Source organism: Carcharodon carcharias, chromosome 1 (assembly GCF_017639515.1).
Source record: "Carcharodon carcharias isolate sCarCar2 chromosome 1, sCarCar2.pri, whole genome shotgun sequence".
Lineage (NCBI taxonomy): Eukaryota > Metazoa > Chordata > Chondrichthyes > Lamniformes > Lamnidae > Carcharodon > Carcharodon carcharias.
Window position 1 is genome coordinate 236945551 of NC_054467.1, and position 18122 is coordinate 236963672.

General features: G+C 43.8%; 1 pseudogene; it reads right to left on the minus strand.

Moving 5' to 3' along the window:
- Positions 1-8518: 8518 nt before the first annotated feature.
- LOC121279873 lies at positions 8519-14578 on the minus strand (annotated as a pseudogene).
- Positions 14579-18122: the final 3544 nt, after the last annotated feature.

Below are 18122 nucleotides of genomic sequence, written 5' to 3' on the forward strand. Positions count from 1 at the left end.
TCAATTGGCTGATGGATTGGGCCCCTCTCCACTACAGACATCCAATTGGATAGTGATGCTTGGATCTTCCAAACTGACCACGATAATTCCATTTTATTCCACTACAGAGTCTCAGAGTTTAATTTTGGACTGTTCAGTGTCACCAAGTCCCTTGGCCTTGGTTTACAATCACAACATTCTGCTACCATTTTTTCCTTTATGTTGGGTTATGGCCAACATTGGCAAGCATTTCCCATTCCACATTACCCTGAGGGCATCGAGAAGCAGGTATGAAGTATGGGACAGGAGTCACAGGCAGGCCAAACTTGGTCCAGGTGACAGGTTCCTTAAACAAAGGACAGCAGCAAACATCTCACTAGGCATTAGTTTAGTTTTTAAAAACATTTTGTCCACGAAGTTGAAGTGCAAGCCAATGAGGGCAACAACAACAACAATCTGTATTTATGTAGCACCCTTAGTGTTCTAAAATGCTTCACAGGAGCACTGTCAGACAAAATTTGGCACTGAACCACAGCGAGATGGTGGAGTGGTGGTAATTTTCATTGGATCAGTAAACCAGAAGCCCAGGCTAATACCCTGGGGACATGAATTGAAATCCCACCCTGGCAGCTGGTGGAACTTAATTTCAAATAATGAATCTGGAATATAAAGCCAGTCTCAGTAATGGTGACCATTGATTGTTGTAAAAATCCGTCTCGTTCAGAACAAATCTGCCATCCTTACCTGGTCTGGCCTACATGTGACTCCAGGCCCACAGCAATGTGTTTGTCTCTGAACTGCCCTCTGAAACAACTCAGCAAGCCACTCAATTCAAGGGCAATTTAAAAAAAAAAATTTGTTTGTGGAATTTGGTCATCGCTGGCTGGGCCACCATTTATTGCCCATCCCTAAATGCCCTTGTTCACAGAGCATTTCTTTAAGAGTGAACAACATATTGCTGTGGGCCTGGGGGCACATGTAGGCCAGGCCAGAGGGGGGCAGCAGATTTCCTTCCCTGAAGGGCGGTGAACCACCTGGGGTTTTTACAGCAACGGCCATGATTAGACTTTTAGGCCAGGATTTTCCCCTCGGCGGTTTGGGGGCGGATCCTGCTCGCCGAGGGGAAAATGATCCGGGATGATGCCGGGAATAATCCCCGACGTCATCCCGGTCCATTTAAATCTTCAGGGAGGCAGGGGGACAGCGAAATCAGCTGTCCGCCGGCCGACCTGTCAATGGCCAATTGAGGCCATTGACGGGCTAATTAAGGTAATTAAAGACCCTGCCCATCCAACCTTAAGGCTGGCGGGCAGGCCAGGATGAAGTTTCATGTCCGTTTTTAAAAATTTAATAAAGTTTATGTGTTTCTTAATAACATGTCCCATCTTGTGTGACATTGTCACATGAGGGGGACATTTTAATAATTTTAATATTTCTCTATTTTTTGACTTTTCTTACCTGTCAGTAAACTCCCTGAGACAGGACTTTGCCTCAGGGAGCAGTGCGTTCTTTCGTGTGCATGCGTGACAGAGCGCACTTTGACAGATGGGGAATCCCTCCCACACCCCCCACACAGGAAGCGCATAGCATTCAAAATGGCGGCGGGCCCCGTTTCGGAGGCGGAGTTTGGCTGCCTGCCCACCACCGAGCCGGTGGGGCCCGTCCGCCATCCGAGGGCAAAATTCTGCCCTTAATCTCAGATCTTTATTGAATTCAAATTCCACCATCTGCCATGGTGGGATTCAAACCCAGATCATTACCCTGGATCTGTGGATTACCAGTCCAGTGACAATACCACTACACCACCGCCTCCTCCCTCCAGTTAGGAATTGGCAGCAAATGTTGGTCTTGTCAGCAGCTCTCACATCTCATGGAAGAAGAAAAAATCATAAGGAGACTTTGTGGCAAGTTCCAATCAAGTCCAGCCGCAGGGATTGGGAACAGGAGCTGTTGCCACTCGGATGGGAATGTGGGGATTCACTGGCAGCTAGTCAATTAACTGCTGGGACCTGGAGGAGCCATCTTCTTAGGCAGCAGGAAGTATTGACGTTATATTTAAAGAGGCTGCCAGCACTCTGTCACATCATTCCTCCCACTCTTTTGATGGAATATTTTCCTGTCCATTTTCCAGTGCTGAGGGGTGAAAATGCCTGAGATAGATGGGAACACCACCACCTGGAAGTTCCCCTCCAAGCCACTCACCATCCTGACTTGGAAATATATCGCCGTTCCTTCACTGTCGCTGGGTCAAAATCCTGGAACTCCCTCCCTAACAGCACTGTGGGTGTACCTACACCACAGGGTCTGCAGCTGTTCAAGAAAGCAGCTCACCACCACCTTCTCAAGGGCAGTAAGGGACGGGTAACAAATGCTGGCCCAGCCAGCGATACCCACATCCTGTGAAAGAATAAATAAAAAAAGAAATGCAATAACATTGATTAGAGGTTTAAAAAAAAACTGTAAGTTTATGTTTACAATTAAGTGGTTACTGCTGTTTAGAAGTGCCTGCCCTGTCTTAATCTTGACGCCCTCCACAGTGCGACATTTCTTTTCACTGCATTTCTTGTTTGATGACATTTTTTTGAAGGGCCCGCTCGTCTTTCAACAGCTTGTCATGGAATTCAGCATACTTCAGGTCAAAGTTCACTCACTGGGCAGACAGTGGTGGCACTGGATTAGTATCCCAAAGCCCGGGCTGATGCCCTGGGAACCCAAGTTCAATCCCACTGCAGCAGCTGTTGGCAATTAAATTTAAATAAACAAATAAACCTGGAATTGAGTGCCAGTCTCAGCAATGGGGACCATGCAACTATCATCGATTGCTGTCTAAACCCATTTGTTTCACTAATGTTCTCCCTTGTGGGAAGGAAATCTGCCATCCTTACCTGGTCAGGTCCAGTCTTGAAACCAGGCCCACAGCAATAAGCCTTAACAAATGGTCTGGTCACTCAGTTGTACCAATCTACTACAGAACAGGCTTCTGGGTTTAAGAAGGCAGCTCACCACTGCCTTCTCAAGGGCAATTAAGGATGGGCAACAAATCAGTAATGCCTGCACCCCATGAAAAGGTGAAAAAAATGCTCTTACAAACAAAATTGCCTTCATTACAGAAACACTGAGACATGATATTTCAAGTAATCAAGCTGCATTCATTATTGAGAAACACAAACAGATCAACCATGATCTTCTTGAATGGGGCAACAGATTCAAGGGGCCTACTTCTACTCCTATTTCGTATATTCGTATGAACTCAGCTGCCTTTGCCAGACATAAGTATTAAAAAAAGAATAATTTTATAGATTAGCCAGGATAAGTCTTAGTCCCCAGATATCAGGCATGGGCCTCTCATGGTGCAAATAAGATCCCAGGATAAAAGCCCAACACTGTTGAAGAAAGCATTTAACTAACTTTGTTTTGAAATAAACTAACCCTTTTAGTTCATCCTATCTCAGGTTTGCTGGGGGTCATTAATAGAGAATTGGATCACACCAAAACTGAGGGGTTGGGAAAATATGTCACCACTTATAAAGGGGAAATCAAAAATGAGAAAACACCTTTCTGTTTACGGACTGGCGGTGAGAGGGGAAATCAGGGCTGTCTAAATTAAACCCCTTGCTGTCTGTAACACTAGTTACCAAGCTGTCAAGTAAAACCTGGTGAACCATTGTGCCATGCTAGAGCAAAAATATATCAGCCCACTGGCCACACAGAGAGCAGCAAAAATACACTCGATGAAGTTCTGGCATTTTGAGCCTAAATGTGTAATTATTTTGAACTTTCGAGAGCTAGAAGTCATAACATTATTGAATCTGCTTCAACCATCGGGCAGTTCATTCCAGATCATTCCAGATCATGGAAACTTGCTGTGTAAATAATTCTCCTCATCTCCCCTCTAGTCCCTTGCCGATTATCCATTCTAAGACCCCCGTTGCTGATTCCCTAGCTATTATTTGCTCTATCAAAACCCCTCATGATTTTGATTTATTAAATCTATTAAATCCCCCATTAACCTTTTGTTGTGAGAAGAACAATCCCAGTTTCTCTGGTCCCTCCACATAACTAAAGACCCTCGTACCTGGTACCATTCTAGTTAGTCTCTTTTGCATTTTCTTCAAAACCTTAACATCCACCCGAATGTGTGGATTGAACTCAATACCTCAACTGCAGCCTAACCAGTGATTTATAAAGGTCTGATGTAACTTCATTCGTTTTGTCCTTTACGCCCCTATTTTTAAACCCAATGATCATGTGTGCTTTTTAACAGCCTTTTAAACTATTCTTGCCACCTATTTGTATACAATTTGTATACAATCACTCCCGGCTCTGTCTTCGTTAAAATGTTTTCTATGTCCCCATGAAGTCTGTTGCCATCCTCCTATTTCCTATATTTATAAGGAGAGAATCTCCCCCCATTGGGGGGGGGGGCGTGGTGGTCACGTGGGGGTAGGGGTGGGGGCGGGCATGGGCGGGCGCAGACCTGATCGGCGCCCCCGATCGGGTCCGCGCCGCCATTTTACTTCGGCAGGCCAATTAAGGTGCCTTAGGGAGATAAGTTTTAAGTTTTAAAAATTTTAATAAAGAAAAATATTTAAGACATGTCCCCTTATGTGACAGTGTCACATGAGCTGGGACATTTCAATGAATTTTAATGAAAACATTTATTTAATTTATAAACCCTTCATGAAACCTCATCCCGCCTTTGGATGAGGTTCCATAAAAAATGCAAAGGCTGTCTGCGCTCTTCGCCTGCCCATCAACTTTAAGGTTGGACGGGCAGCTTTCTCACTAGCCTTAATTAGTCAGAGTAGAAACAGCAGGATATATCGGCTGAATACGTGGCTGAAGAGATAGTGTGAGGGGGAGGGTTTCAGATTCCTGGGACATTGGGACCGGTTCTGGGGGAGGTGGAACCAGTACAAGCTGGACAGGTTACACCTGGGCAGGACCAGGACTGATGTCCTAGGGGGAATATTTGCTAGAGTGGTTGGGGAGGGTTTAAACTAAAATGGCAGGGGGGTGGAAACCTCTGCAAGGAGTCAGAGGAGGGGGATTCAAGGACAAGAGCAAAAGACAAGAAAGGGGAATAAGAAAAGTGATAGTCAGAGAAATCAAGGGCAAGAATCAAACAGGGCCTCAGTGAAAAATGGTGGGAACGAGATAAGTAATATTAAAAAGACAAGCCTTAAAGCTTTGCGCATTAACGCGAGGAGCATTCGCAATAAAGTGGATGAATTAACTGCGCAAAAAGATGTAAACAGGTATGATATAATTGGGATTACGGAGACATGGCTGCAGGGTGACCAGGGATGGGAACTGAACATCCAGGGGTATTCAGTATTTAGGGACGGCAGACAAGAAGGAAAAGGCGGTGGAGTTGCATTGCTGGTTAAAGAGGAAATTAACGTAATAGTGAGGAAAGATCTTAGCTCCGACAATGTGGAATTTGTATGGGTAGAGCTGAGAAACACTAAGGGGCAAAAAATAGTCAGTTGGGGTTGTATATAGACCCCCAAACTGCAGTGGTGATGTTGGGAATGGCATTCAACAGGAAATTAGAGACGCATGCAATAAAGGAACATCTGTAATTATGGTTGACTTTAATCTGCATATAGATTGGGCAAATCAAATTAGTAACAATACCGTAAAGGAAGAATTCCTGGAGTGTATACGGGATGTTTTTCTGGACCAATAGATTGATGACCCAACCAGAGAACAGGCAGTCCTAGACTGGGTATTGTGAAATGAGAAAGGAATAATTGGCAATCTAGTTGTGCGAGGCCCCTTGGGGGTGAGCGACCATAATATGATAGAATTCTTCATCAAGATGGAGAGTGACTGAGTTGATTCTGAGACTAGGGTCCTGAATCTTAATAAAGGAAAATACGATGGTATGAAGCGCGAGTTGGCTATGATGGATTGGGAAACGTTATTTAAAGGGATGACGGTGGATAGGCAAAGGCAAACATTCAAAGAGCGCATGGGTGAACTGCAACAATTATTTATTCCTGTCTGGCGCAAAAATAAAACAGGAAAGGTAGCCAAACCACGGCTTGCAAGAACAATTACAGATAGTATTAGATGCAAGGAAGAGGCATACAAATTGGCCAGAAAAAAACAACAGATCTGAGGATTGGGAGCAGTTTAGAATTCAGCAATGGTGGACCAAGGGATTGATTAAGAAGGGGAAAATGGAGTACAAGAGTAAACTTTCAGGGAACATAAAAACTGACTGTAAAGGTTTCTGTAGGTATGTGAAGAGAAAAATATTGGTGAAGACAAATGTAGGTCCCTTACAGTCAGAAACAGGGGAATTTATAATGGGAACAAAGAAATAGCTGACCAACTAAATACATACTTTGGTTCTGTCTTCACAAAGGAAGACACAAATAACGTACTGGAAATGTTGGAGAATACAGGGTTTAGTGATAGGGAGGAACTGAAAGAAATCAGTATTAGTAGGGAAATGGTGTTGGAGAAATTGATGGGATAAATCCCCGGGGTCTGATAATCTACATCCCATGGTACTTAAGGATGTGGCCCTAGAAATAGTGGATGCATTTGTGGTCATCTTCCGAGATTCTATAGGCCCTGGAACAGATTGGAGGGTAGCTAATGTAACCCCACTATTTAAAAAGGGAGGTAGAGAGCAAACAGGGAATTATAGACCAGTCAGCCTGACGTTGGTAGTGGGGAAAATTCTAGAGTCCATTATAAAAGATTTAATAGCTGAGTACTTACGAAAGGGAAATCATGCTTGACAAATCTACTGGAATTTTTTGAGGATGTAACTAATAGAGTTGATGAGGGGGAGCCTGTGGATGTGATTCATTTGGACTTTCAGAAGGCTTTTGACAAAGTCCCACATAAGAGATTGGCGTGTAAAATTAAAGCGCATGGGATTGGGGGTAGTGTATTGAAATGGATAGAAAACTGGACAGGAAACAAAGAGTAGGAATAAATGGGTCTTTTTCTGAATGGCAGGCAGTGAATAGTGGGGTACTGCAGGGATCGGTGCTGGGACCCCAGCTACTCACAATATATATTAATGATTTAGATGAGGGAACTAAATGTAATATCTCCAAATTTGCAGATGACAAAAAGCTGGGTGGGAGGGTGAGCTGTGAGGAGGATGCAGAGATGCTTCAGTGTGATTTAGACAAGCTGAGTGGGTGGGCAAATGCATGGCAGATGCAGTATAATGTGGATAAATGTGAGGTTATCCACTTCGGTAGCAAAAACAGGAAGGCAGATTACTATCTCAATGGCTATAAATTGAGAGAGGGGAATGTGCAACGAGACCTGGGTGTCCTCGTACACCAGTCGCTGAAGGTAAGCATGCAGGTGCAGCAGGCAGTAAAGAAGGCAAATGATATGTTGGCCTTCATAGCCAGAGGATTCGAGAACAGGAGCAGGGATGTCTTGCTGCAATTATACAGGGCCTTGGTGAGACAACACCTGGAATATTGTGTGCAGTTTTGGTCTCCTTATCTGAGGAAGGATGTTCTTGCTACAGATGGAGTGCAGCGAAGATTTACCAGACTGATTCCTGAGATGGTGGGATGGACATATGAGGAGAGATTGAGTCGGTTAGGATTATATTCGCTGGAGTTCAGAAGAATGAGGGGGGATCTCATAGAAAGCTATAAAATTTTAACAGGACTAGACAGGGTAGATGCAGGAAGGATGTTCCTGATGGTGGGGGAGTCCAGAACCAGGTTCACAGTCTGAGGATATGGGGTAGACCATTTAGGACTGAGATGAGGAGAAATTTCTTCACCCAGAGAGTGGTGAGCCTTTGGAATTCGCTACCACAGAAAGTAGTTGAGGCCAAAACATCGTATGTTTTCAAGAAGGAGTTAGTTATAGCTCTTGGGGTGAAAGAGATCAAAGGATGTCGGGAGAAAGCAGGAGCAGGCTATTGTGTTGGATGATCAGCCATGATCGTAATGAATGGCGGAGCAGGCTCGAAGGGCCGAATGGCCTACTCCTGCTCCTATTTACTATGTTTCTATGTAATTAATTAATTAGTGTCCTTAACAGGCCTTTGACAGTTCGGTGGGCGCGCAGCTGACTCGGCTGCACGCCTGCCAAACTGAAAATCTAAATGACGCACAGTGACGTCAGGACACAAGCCTGACATCACCCCGCATCATTTTACACCTCAGTGAAAATGCCCCACCCCCGCTCGCCGAGCCGAAAATCCTCCCCCCAAGTTTCAAGTCATCTGCAAACTTTGAAATTAATGTGTGTATATATATAAAATATATGTAACGTCTTTGTTTGAACATGAGAAATATTCAAGAAAAGGGGTTAATAGTTGGTGTGTTTTATTTATTTTTAACTGTTATTCCAACTTTTGACATTTTTTCACATTAAGCTTAAAACACCTATACATGTCTGAAAATTGTTATAAGTTATAATTTCTATCTATTTAGCATTAAAATATGATTGTATTCAATGTCTATAGGCATGAAGCTTCAGGCAAGAATTCAGGACTCTGGATCTTGTGCTGGTGATTAGCATACCCCAGAGGCACAGATTAATCTGAAGAGAAGACAATCCTGGTGTCACATGTGGGATCCATGGCACAGGTCTCTGTAACATGAGAATACAAGATAGGATTATATAGAATATACAGCATTGAAACAGGCCCTTCAGGCCAATAAATGTGTGCTGGTGTTTTAGCTCAACATGAGTCTCCCTCCATTTTGTCTACCTACCTTTCAGCATTTCATTCCTGTTCCCTCACGTACCCATCTAGTTTTCTTTTGAAAGTTTCTAAATTATATGGCACAATGGTAACAAGCTACACATTTTGACTATTCACCAAAAAAATGTTTCCTTATTATGTTTCTGACTAGAGTATCAATGTATTCGGGGATCGAAAAGGGACACTAATCTAAACTCCATGTGCCAGGAAACAACATAACCTAACTTAACTAGCTTAAATGAATCCCTTGCAAATAGTTAATGAATAAATAGTCCAAAAATAGGAATGAAGTATGCTACTAGATTGAGAATTCAATCTGAGTAAAACTTTAACTTTTGGCAGAGGCAGGAGCCAGACAGTAATGGATAAGCTGCCTGATCGTCCACTCCCTCAGAGTGAAAATTTCAAGTTAAGAAAAAGCTGATTCAGGTAAATTATTCGTAACAGCAAAGGAATGAATAAAAGAAAGGGCATAGAACAGGAGGGCTACCGATTTTTTAAAATATTCATTTATGGGGTGTGGGCTTCACTGGCTGGGCCAGCATTTATTGCCCATTCTTAATTGCTCCTGAGAAGGTGGTGGTGAGCTGCCTTCTTGAACCGCTGCAGTCCATATGGTGTAGGTACACCCACAGTGCTGTTAGGGAGGGAGTTCCGGGGTTTTGACCCAGCGATAGTGAAGGAACAGGGATATATTTCCAAGTCAGGATGGTGAGTGGCTTGGAAGGGAACTTGCAGGTGGTGGTGTTCCCATCTATCTGCTGCCCATGTCCTTCTAGATGGTAGTGGTCGTGCCTTTGGGAGGTGCTATCTAAGGAGGCTTGGTGAGTTCCTTCAGTGCATCTTGTATATGGTACACACTGCTGCCACTGTGCATCGGTGCTGGAGAGAGTGAATGTTTGTGAATGGGGTGCCAATCAAGTGGACTGTTTTGTCCTGGATGGTGTCGAGCTTCTTGACTGTTGTGGGAGCTGCACTCATCCAAGCAAGTGGAAGGTATAACATTGCACTCTGGACTTGTGCCTTGTAGATGGTGGGCAGGTTTTGAGGAGTCAGGAGGTGAGTAACTCGCCTAGTCCAGTTCAGTTCCTAGTCAATGGCCACCCCCCGGATGTTGATAATGGGGGATTCAGTGATGGTAATGCCATTGAACATCATGGGGCAATGGTTCTCTCTTGTTGGAGATGGTTATTGCTTGGCACTTGTGTGGCGTGAACGTTACTTGCTAATTATCAACCCAAGCCTGAATATTTTCCAGATCTTGCTGCATTTGGACATGGACTGTTTCAATATCTGAGGAGTCACAAATTGTGCTGAACATTGTGCAATCACCAATGAACATCCTCACTTCTGACCTTATCACAGAATCACAGAATCACACAGTGCAGAAGAGACCCTTCAGCCCATCGAGTCTGCACCAACACATGAGAAACACCTGACCTACCTACCTAATCCCATTTACCAGCCCTTGGCCCATAGCCTTGAATGTTATGATGTGCCAAGTGCTCATCCAGGTACTTTTTAAAGGATGTGAGGCAACCCGCCTCCACCACCCTCCCAGGCAGCGCATTCCAGACCGTCACCACCCTCTGGGTAAAAAAGTTTTTCCTCACATCCCCCCTGAATCTTCTGCCCCTCATCTTGAACTTGTGTCCAAAGTGAGCATGATGGAAGGAAGATCATTGATGAAGCAGCTGAAGTTGGTTGGGCCGAGGACACTACCCTGAGGAACTCCTGTAGTGATATCCTGGAGCTGAGATGACTGACCTCCAACAACCACAACCATCTTTCTTTGTGCTAGGAATGGCTTTACCCAGTGGAGAGTTTCCCCTCTGATTCCCATTGACTCCAATTTTTCTAGGGCTCCTTGGTGCCACACTCTGTAAAATGCTACCTTAATGTCAAGGGCAGTCACTTTCACCTCACCTCTGGAGTTCTGCTCTTTTGTCTATGTTTGAACCAAGGCTGTAATGAGGTCAGGAGCTGAATGGCCCTGGTTGAACTCAAACTGAGTGTCAGTGAAAAGGTTATTGATCAGGAAGTACTTCTTGATAATGCTGTTGATGACCCATTCCAACACATTACTGATGATAGAGTAGACTGATGGGGCGGTAATTGGCTGGGTTGGATTTGGCCTGCTTTTCGAGCACAGGACATACCACATTCATGGGTAGCTGCCAGTGTTGTTGCTGGACTGTCTGTTTTCTGTCTCCACTGAAAGTTGAAATTAGTCCTTATGTACCGGAATAGATTTATAGACAGCTTTACGGTCTGGGCATGGAGCATCATTCTGGATTGGAGGACTGTACCACCGAGGGCTCCCTAATTGCCCTCCTCACCTGACTTTCCTCCTTACACCCAGGTGGTCAGTGAGAAAGTCTAGCCCACTTTTATTTGGGATGAGCTATAAGGGGTTAATTTCTTGGCCTCACTGCTATTTAAGACAGTAAACAATACAATATAAATTAATCCAGAGTGATACTTCAAATTAAATCATGGACATAAGACAAGAGAGTCCAAACTAGAGAAAAGCCAATGTCAGGATGCACACAAAGCATATTCAGCAAACTCCCAGCCAGAGTAATGGCAACATACAACATGGAATAGTTTGCAAATTGATGTGTTGATGGGAACAGGCATGTCCAATCTGGAAGGTTGATCACTATCAGCAAGCACGGACCCAAGCTTTTCTCCAAACAACCCACTCTCATACAACAAAAGCTCACAAAATTTAACTTTTAAACATCTGAATTTGCTGGTTTGGGTTTTTAGTGAGATAGGTGTCATTTCTTTGAAACCACGTGAATGGATGAGCCAGTTACTCACCCTCGGTGCAGCAGATTCCTGACGACGCACATTTCCCGCCATTTCTACCGCAGGCTCTGCCAGTGGGTTCACAAGGGGAGGGCAGGTGGTCTTCCTGCTGACACCTCAGTGTCTCAGGGGTTCCGATGTAGCAGCCAATCTCCTCCCCACAGCAAATGCTGGCTCCATAGCAGAGCCCCTATTTCCAGGACCACATGACATACACTGTGTAGGATTGGAAAAGAGGTTGTATCAGTGATGTGAGTAAAGCTCCATATCCAAATAGAGCGAAATAATTCTTACAATGTCACTGATCAGCCAAAGAAAATATGTTAAATGTACAACTTGACTCTACTTATTCATTAAAATTTCATGTGGTGATTTACTTTGCAATTCTATTGAAACCTCAGCAAATTTTATTATGCTGCTTAGCTGTAATGGGCACCTCATCATCGTATATCACAGGATCCATCTTGTGGAAATATATGAGCAATGATAATAAGACCTTTTGTCAGCCAGAAATAATAAGGCCTCACAAATGTCCTAAACCCAGGATATATCAACATAAACTTCTAAGTCCCTTCAAAATCAAATCCATTGTTGAGATAACATGATACAATTCTTAATACGATCTCATGCCTTTTAAGAACCTTTAAGAACACAATAAATCCATTAGGTTCATAAATTCTGTTCCATTTCAATGACTGCCCCATTTATCCTCTCAAAACTACCAGTTTTCAGCAACACATAAAACTGCTTCTTCAATCCATTCAGTCCCTGCCTTCCATCATAACCTGTTCCACATGCTTAAGTACAAAGAGTTGCACTCCAAATCTTTAAACATTAAGGGTGTAATTATTCATGCTCATTGGCACATTGGGTGAGGTCGGCAGCATAAGTGGACAATATGGCAAGAGGGCCAAAACGAAATCATGAGACCAGTTTGCAATCGTCCACACTCTGCCCATCAATTGTGGGTGGGGCGGGGGGGTAGTGGGGGTGGGGGGAATGGTTGGGGGGGTGGGGGGGTGGTGGTGGGGGGCATGGGCCGTAATACATCTGCATATCATTAAAAGACAAGCCCACTGGAATCAGCCCCCACGCCCCCCACAACTGGATCATCCGCCCGCATCAGTGTAATTGCATGCCAACATGTTTCACATCTGTACATAAGCGACGTGCACATGGCGAGCTGCACTTCGCTCGGTACTTCGAGGTTTGTTTGCCTACTTTGCTTCGGGCAGTACTTGCAGTCATCAGAACCAGGCTTCACAAACAGCACCAAATCACTCCTGGTGGGGCTCTTGGGCCAGTCTGTACCTACTAGGCCAGCCATAAGGTGATGGTGGCTTCTCAATGACTGCAGGGCTAGGGCTTGCTTGGGGAAGGGAGTAAAGTGGCCTCAGGCAAGGGAAGAGGCTGCAGGTTGAGAGTTGCACTGGGGAAGGGGGTATCCCAGGGTGTGTGTGGGGGCACAAGTTGATCTGTGCAAGTGACCTCAAGGTGGTGAGGACTGAGGAGGCAGTCCCCAGAGGAGGTCAGGCCAGATGGACATGTGACGGTATATGTATGAGAGTGGGTGGTAATGTCCCTTGAACTGGCAGTGAGTGAGATGCCAATGAATGTGTGATGGGCTTGAGTGTGTGAATTTAGAGTGATGAGATGTTTGCCTTACCCTGGCTGCATGGATGAGATCATTCATCCTCTGTCTGGATTGGATGGCCAATCCCTGTGCAGCGTTGGCACTGATCACCACTGCCATTGCCCGCCAAGCCGGAGTGGTAATGTTGCTGCTCCTCCTGCAGCCAGAGCTGGGGTAGAGGGCATCATGGCGGGACTCCACAGCGTCCAATAGGCGCTCGAGAGATGCGTCACTAAACCAGGGGGCTGCAGTCTTCTTGCCTTTCAGGGCCATCTCTTCTTTGCAGCATTACTGGGCTGGAAGCACTGAGAGGTGTGCACGCGGCTGCACTTTAAATATGGCACCCAGCGTGATGAAGCAGCGAGGTGACAGAGCCCGCCCTCCATCGAGATGGTGTGTTTCCCAGAATGCATGATTACTGATGCGGGATTGGTACAGCATGAGAAGCCACCATTGCGGCCAGTGGGTCAAACGTCATTTCTCCCTCCCACTATTGCACTTAATGCAAATCTAGGACAATTCAGCCCTAGGAATAATTTGCCTGAATTACTTTTTCCATAATTTGAAACTTTCAATTCAAATCCTCACATTCTCCCATTCTTCCAAAATACAAGGCCAACTTCTTTAATTTTTCCTTTTATCAATTGAATTTCCAGTTACTACAATAACCTTTGTTGGTCTGGAATATTGCCAGTACCAGAGACACTACCTTGTCAGGCACATGCGAGGTGAGAATTTTTACACAATGTTTTGAGGTTTGAGGTGATCATACTAAAAAAAACCAATTATTCTCCATTAAATATCCCTTTAAAATAAGTCTGATAGTCTGTCCTTCTATGCACTTTATCCTTCTTACCTGAAAGTAAAAGACTTTAAATCTGAGCAGTCTGGTTAAAACATTTAAACTGCAAATGCTAATATCCTGCACAGCAGCTTCACTGAGAGTAACGCATCGCACATCACCTCATGGTCACAGTCTCAGGGTTTAGGATGAGATGGGGTCACATATTGGAGTATCAGAAAGAAATGTGCTTTTGTTGTCGACATGCTTGTTCTGCAAGGGAATGAGGTCACTGATTCCTAAACAAGGGTCAATCTAGTCAGCTGACCTCAACTTCCATTATGAGCCATGCTGAAGGCTATCAGCGTGGAGCTTCCCAATATTGCTTGTAAAAACAAAACTCTGTGAGATTTTGCATATTTATTTGTTGCACTCGTTTGCAATGTAAGAGAATCATTTAAGGAACAGCCAGTGTTTAGTTATTTCAAATGACTGTTACTGTTAGACTGCAAATGAGTTGACAAAGGAAGGTGCTCCTTACCTGTCTGATCTCCATGTCCATGATGGATCTTTTGCCTCCTACGGGGCAGTTGTTAATGTAACAAGCTGCAGAGAAAGAGATGAGGCAGAGGAGGCAAACTGCGAGGCAGGCAGACTGCATGATGTTCTACCAGTGAATCTGGATCCAGGAAACTTTCCAAACTGCACTGAGAATCTATGAATCCTCCCCTTATTTATAGCTTTGGACAAACATTCAGAGTACGGATATGGAGTCATTTTGCTAATTTAGCACAGGCTGAATATATTCTCTAAACTATTGTAATGAGCACAGGCGCAGTGCCACTCACGATTCACCTAAGGTCCATCATAACCTGAACCAATGCTTTATTTTTATAATAGAACTTAATTTATTCAATAACATGCGTGCAGGTGAATGCAGGCTACATGATTCCAATCTGAATATCATTTTCCAATTAAATGTTACTTCTAAAAACTAATGCAAAGAGATCCTTATACTGAAGACTAAGATTAGAATTAACAGTGCATAAGTTCTAGAATCCAGGAAACAAAGATTTAAGGCAGGAAGAAAAATTTTAGGGATGATTATGAAGCAAATGGGACTTCATTGTATAATAGAAGATAAATTAATCTTAAAGGCTTTATTATATGGTCTGTCATTAAGAAACAGGAATAGTTCAAAGACCACCCTATGGTTCCTGGGATGAAGGGGTTGTCCGACAATGAGAGGCCAAGTAAATTGGATCTATGTCCTCTGGATTTTGGAAGAATGAGGAGTGATCTCGTTGAAGCATACAAGACTCTGAAGGGGCTTGACAGGGTAGACACTGAAAGATTGATTCCCCTGGTTGGGGAATCTAGAACAAAGCAGCATGTCAGGATAAGGGGGCGATCATTTAGAACTAAGATGAGGAGAATCAGTTGTGAATCTTTGGGATTGTCTACCCCCAAGGGATGTGGATGCTTCATCTTTGAGTATAATCAAGGCTGAGATCAATAGAATTTTGGTCTCTCAGGGAATTAAGGGATGTAGGGAGGGGGTGGGAAAGTGGAGTTAAGGTAGATGATCAGCCATGATCGTATTGAATAGGAGGAGCAAGCTCAAGCAGCCTTATGGGCTATTCCTACTCCTAGTCCTTATGCACTTCCATGCTAATAATTAACAACCACAGCAAAAAATGGAGAGCAGTCGACAAATGGTAAGGCTGCTGCTCTCTCAGTGCTGGAGTGCCTCCTATTGACTTGTCAGCTGATTTTGAGTGGATGATGAGCCTGCATCCTGGCCACTGGTTGACCAGCCCTTCAAAAATCTTGTTGGGCTGACATGGTATGGGGATCCAGGCCTGGAAATGGACCCAGTGTGGGGTCCCAACCCCAAAACAAAGATCCTGCCCCCCAGTGTCGACCTGAGGTTAGCTCCATAGTGAATGATTATAGTGGGCTCATGTTTGTTGGGAAGATTCCAAGTATTTTGATGGATACATTTGTGGTGCTGTTTGCCTTGTTATGTGCTTCACAGGCAATCTGTAAGCTTGCATTGAGGCGTGAAGCTGTGGGGGTATGAGCAGGCATCATGCACAATGGCACTGCCAGGAAGTGAAAGGGGAATGGAGCAGCCATGGTAGAGTTGTGTCTCTTTACACACTGAATTCTGCCTAGCTTTAAAAGGCCTCTTTAATGAAGAACCACATCTCTGGGACAGTGGTTCTTCTGCAGTGGGTTCCAGCAAATACAAGTCAAGATTGACTGAATCTTGACTTGAGCTGAAAAAAGAGACATGCTGTCAAAGCTTATCATCTTGCACTCATCAGGAGAGTCACAAGAATACCAAATTTCAAAGGGAACAACATGCGTGCAGGTGTTCTAGACTTGTTTTCTCTCCGTGTCCACAAAGTACCATTTGCAGGTGTTCAAATAGCCTTCAGTCAGCCTAGACCTGTTCTTGATGCCATGGTGATATATCTTCTCCTGCATTGTCTTTTGTAACCAAATTAATTTGGGCTGGCCCACGAGGCAGATGTGGCAAAGCCCTGATATAGCATCTAGGGGGAAGGGCTCTCCAGGGGCTGACAAATGGGCATTGGACCTGGGAGACCTGGGATGCACCATGGAGTTACATCAAGTACATGGGCAGGCATTGATTTTTTTGCGGCTGACGAAAATAAGGGCAGATGTCTCACTCAGTGTTCAGTCAGGCTGTGAAGATAAGGCAATAAATTAGTCTTCTCATCTGCAGCTTATTCACAGAGATGCAGATGTGTGTTGTTTGGAGTGATAGTGAGCTAAGTTTCTATTTCTCTGAGCCTGTTTCCCTTTCTACCCACAAATGTGTCTATTGGCCCCCACAGAAGAGAGAAAATTTGAAATGTGCCCCCCCAACCATGTGAATAGTTTTGACAAGCCTGTGCTAGATTGTGCCTGAATTTTTTTATTTTAAAATCATCCCAAATTCAAATAGCAGTGTTGTTGGCTGACAGGGTTTTTTTTAAGTGTTCGATGTATTTCTTTCAAAAACAAACTTTATTTTTGATACTGAGAAACCACCTCAGCTGTTTCTCCATTAGCTTTTTTTGAGGGGGGGGGATAATTAGAATTCGTTTATCCCCTTTAATGTCAGGTAAATTTCCCTTTGCATGGATGAAATAGCGACACATGTCCAGTTATTTATCAACTCCAATTTCACAAACAGGTCTTAAATGGTTTTGCCTCAGAGACAAAAGCATTTGCAATCAGTTTAGAAGCGATTTCCATGCCACCCATATCCAAACACTTTGTCACAAAAGATAATAAATAGTAACAAACAGCCTGAACGGTGAAGGTCAAGTCTCAGAAAGGTCAAATCTTTTTGCTGTACTTTAATTTTCAAAACTGCTGGGTTCACTTGGAGCTGGAGACCATCTTCACCTGTTTGAAAAAAAAACACAAACAATCCATTGTGGCTCTGGCAGGGAGACCAATGGGTTAATATCACAGAATCACTGACTCACAGAATTACACAGTGCAGAAGAGGCCCTTCAGCCCATCGAGTCTTCACCAACACGTGAGAAACACCTGACCTACCTACCTAGTCCCATTTACCAGCACTTGGCCCATAGTCTTGAATATATCCAATCACATCTATAAATTTAGAAACTTAAAACCTAATAATGTCCAATATACATTTAGCAAACTGAAGGTTGTGTGATGATATTTTTTTTAACTGGAAGAAGCATCTGCCAGCAGAAAGAGTTAACTCCGTGGCTAGTCTTGGATGATGGGGTAGGTAGAGAAAACCTGGCAACCTATTGCATCTCTTTTCTTAAGTTAAAAAAAACTTCTCTGATCAGAAACCAAACTTCATTTTAAACTTGTTTCATTAAATCCCTTTGTTGTCTCCAATTTCCTCCAAATTTTAGGTTAAATTCCAATTATTTTGAAAGCTTGTTAGCATTTTGTAAGAGACAGCAGCTTCTAAAATAAAAGTCAACGCAACAGCCTCACAGGCTGTAGTAAAGGAACAAATTTCAAATTTCGAAGTTTGCTACTTAGCCAAATTGGAAAGAAATAGTCAGTAAAACGAGTTTCTGGTTTGAATTTCAGCAGTTCCGTTAACTGATTTTGAAAAGTTCAAATTGGATTACTGCCAAACTGCAGACTTATCTTTATATTTTGGGAACCACCCGGCCTTCACAGGTGTATATTAGTAT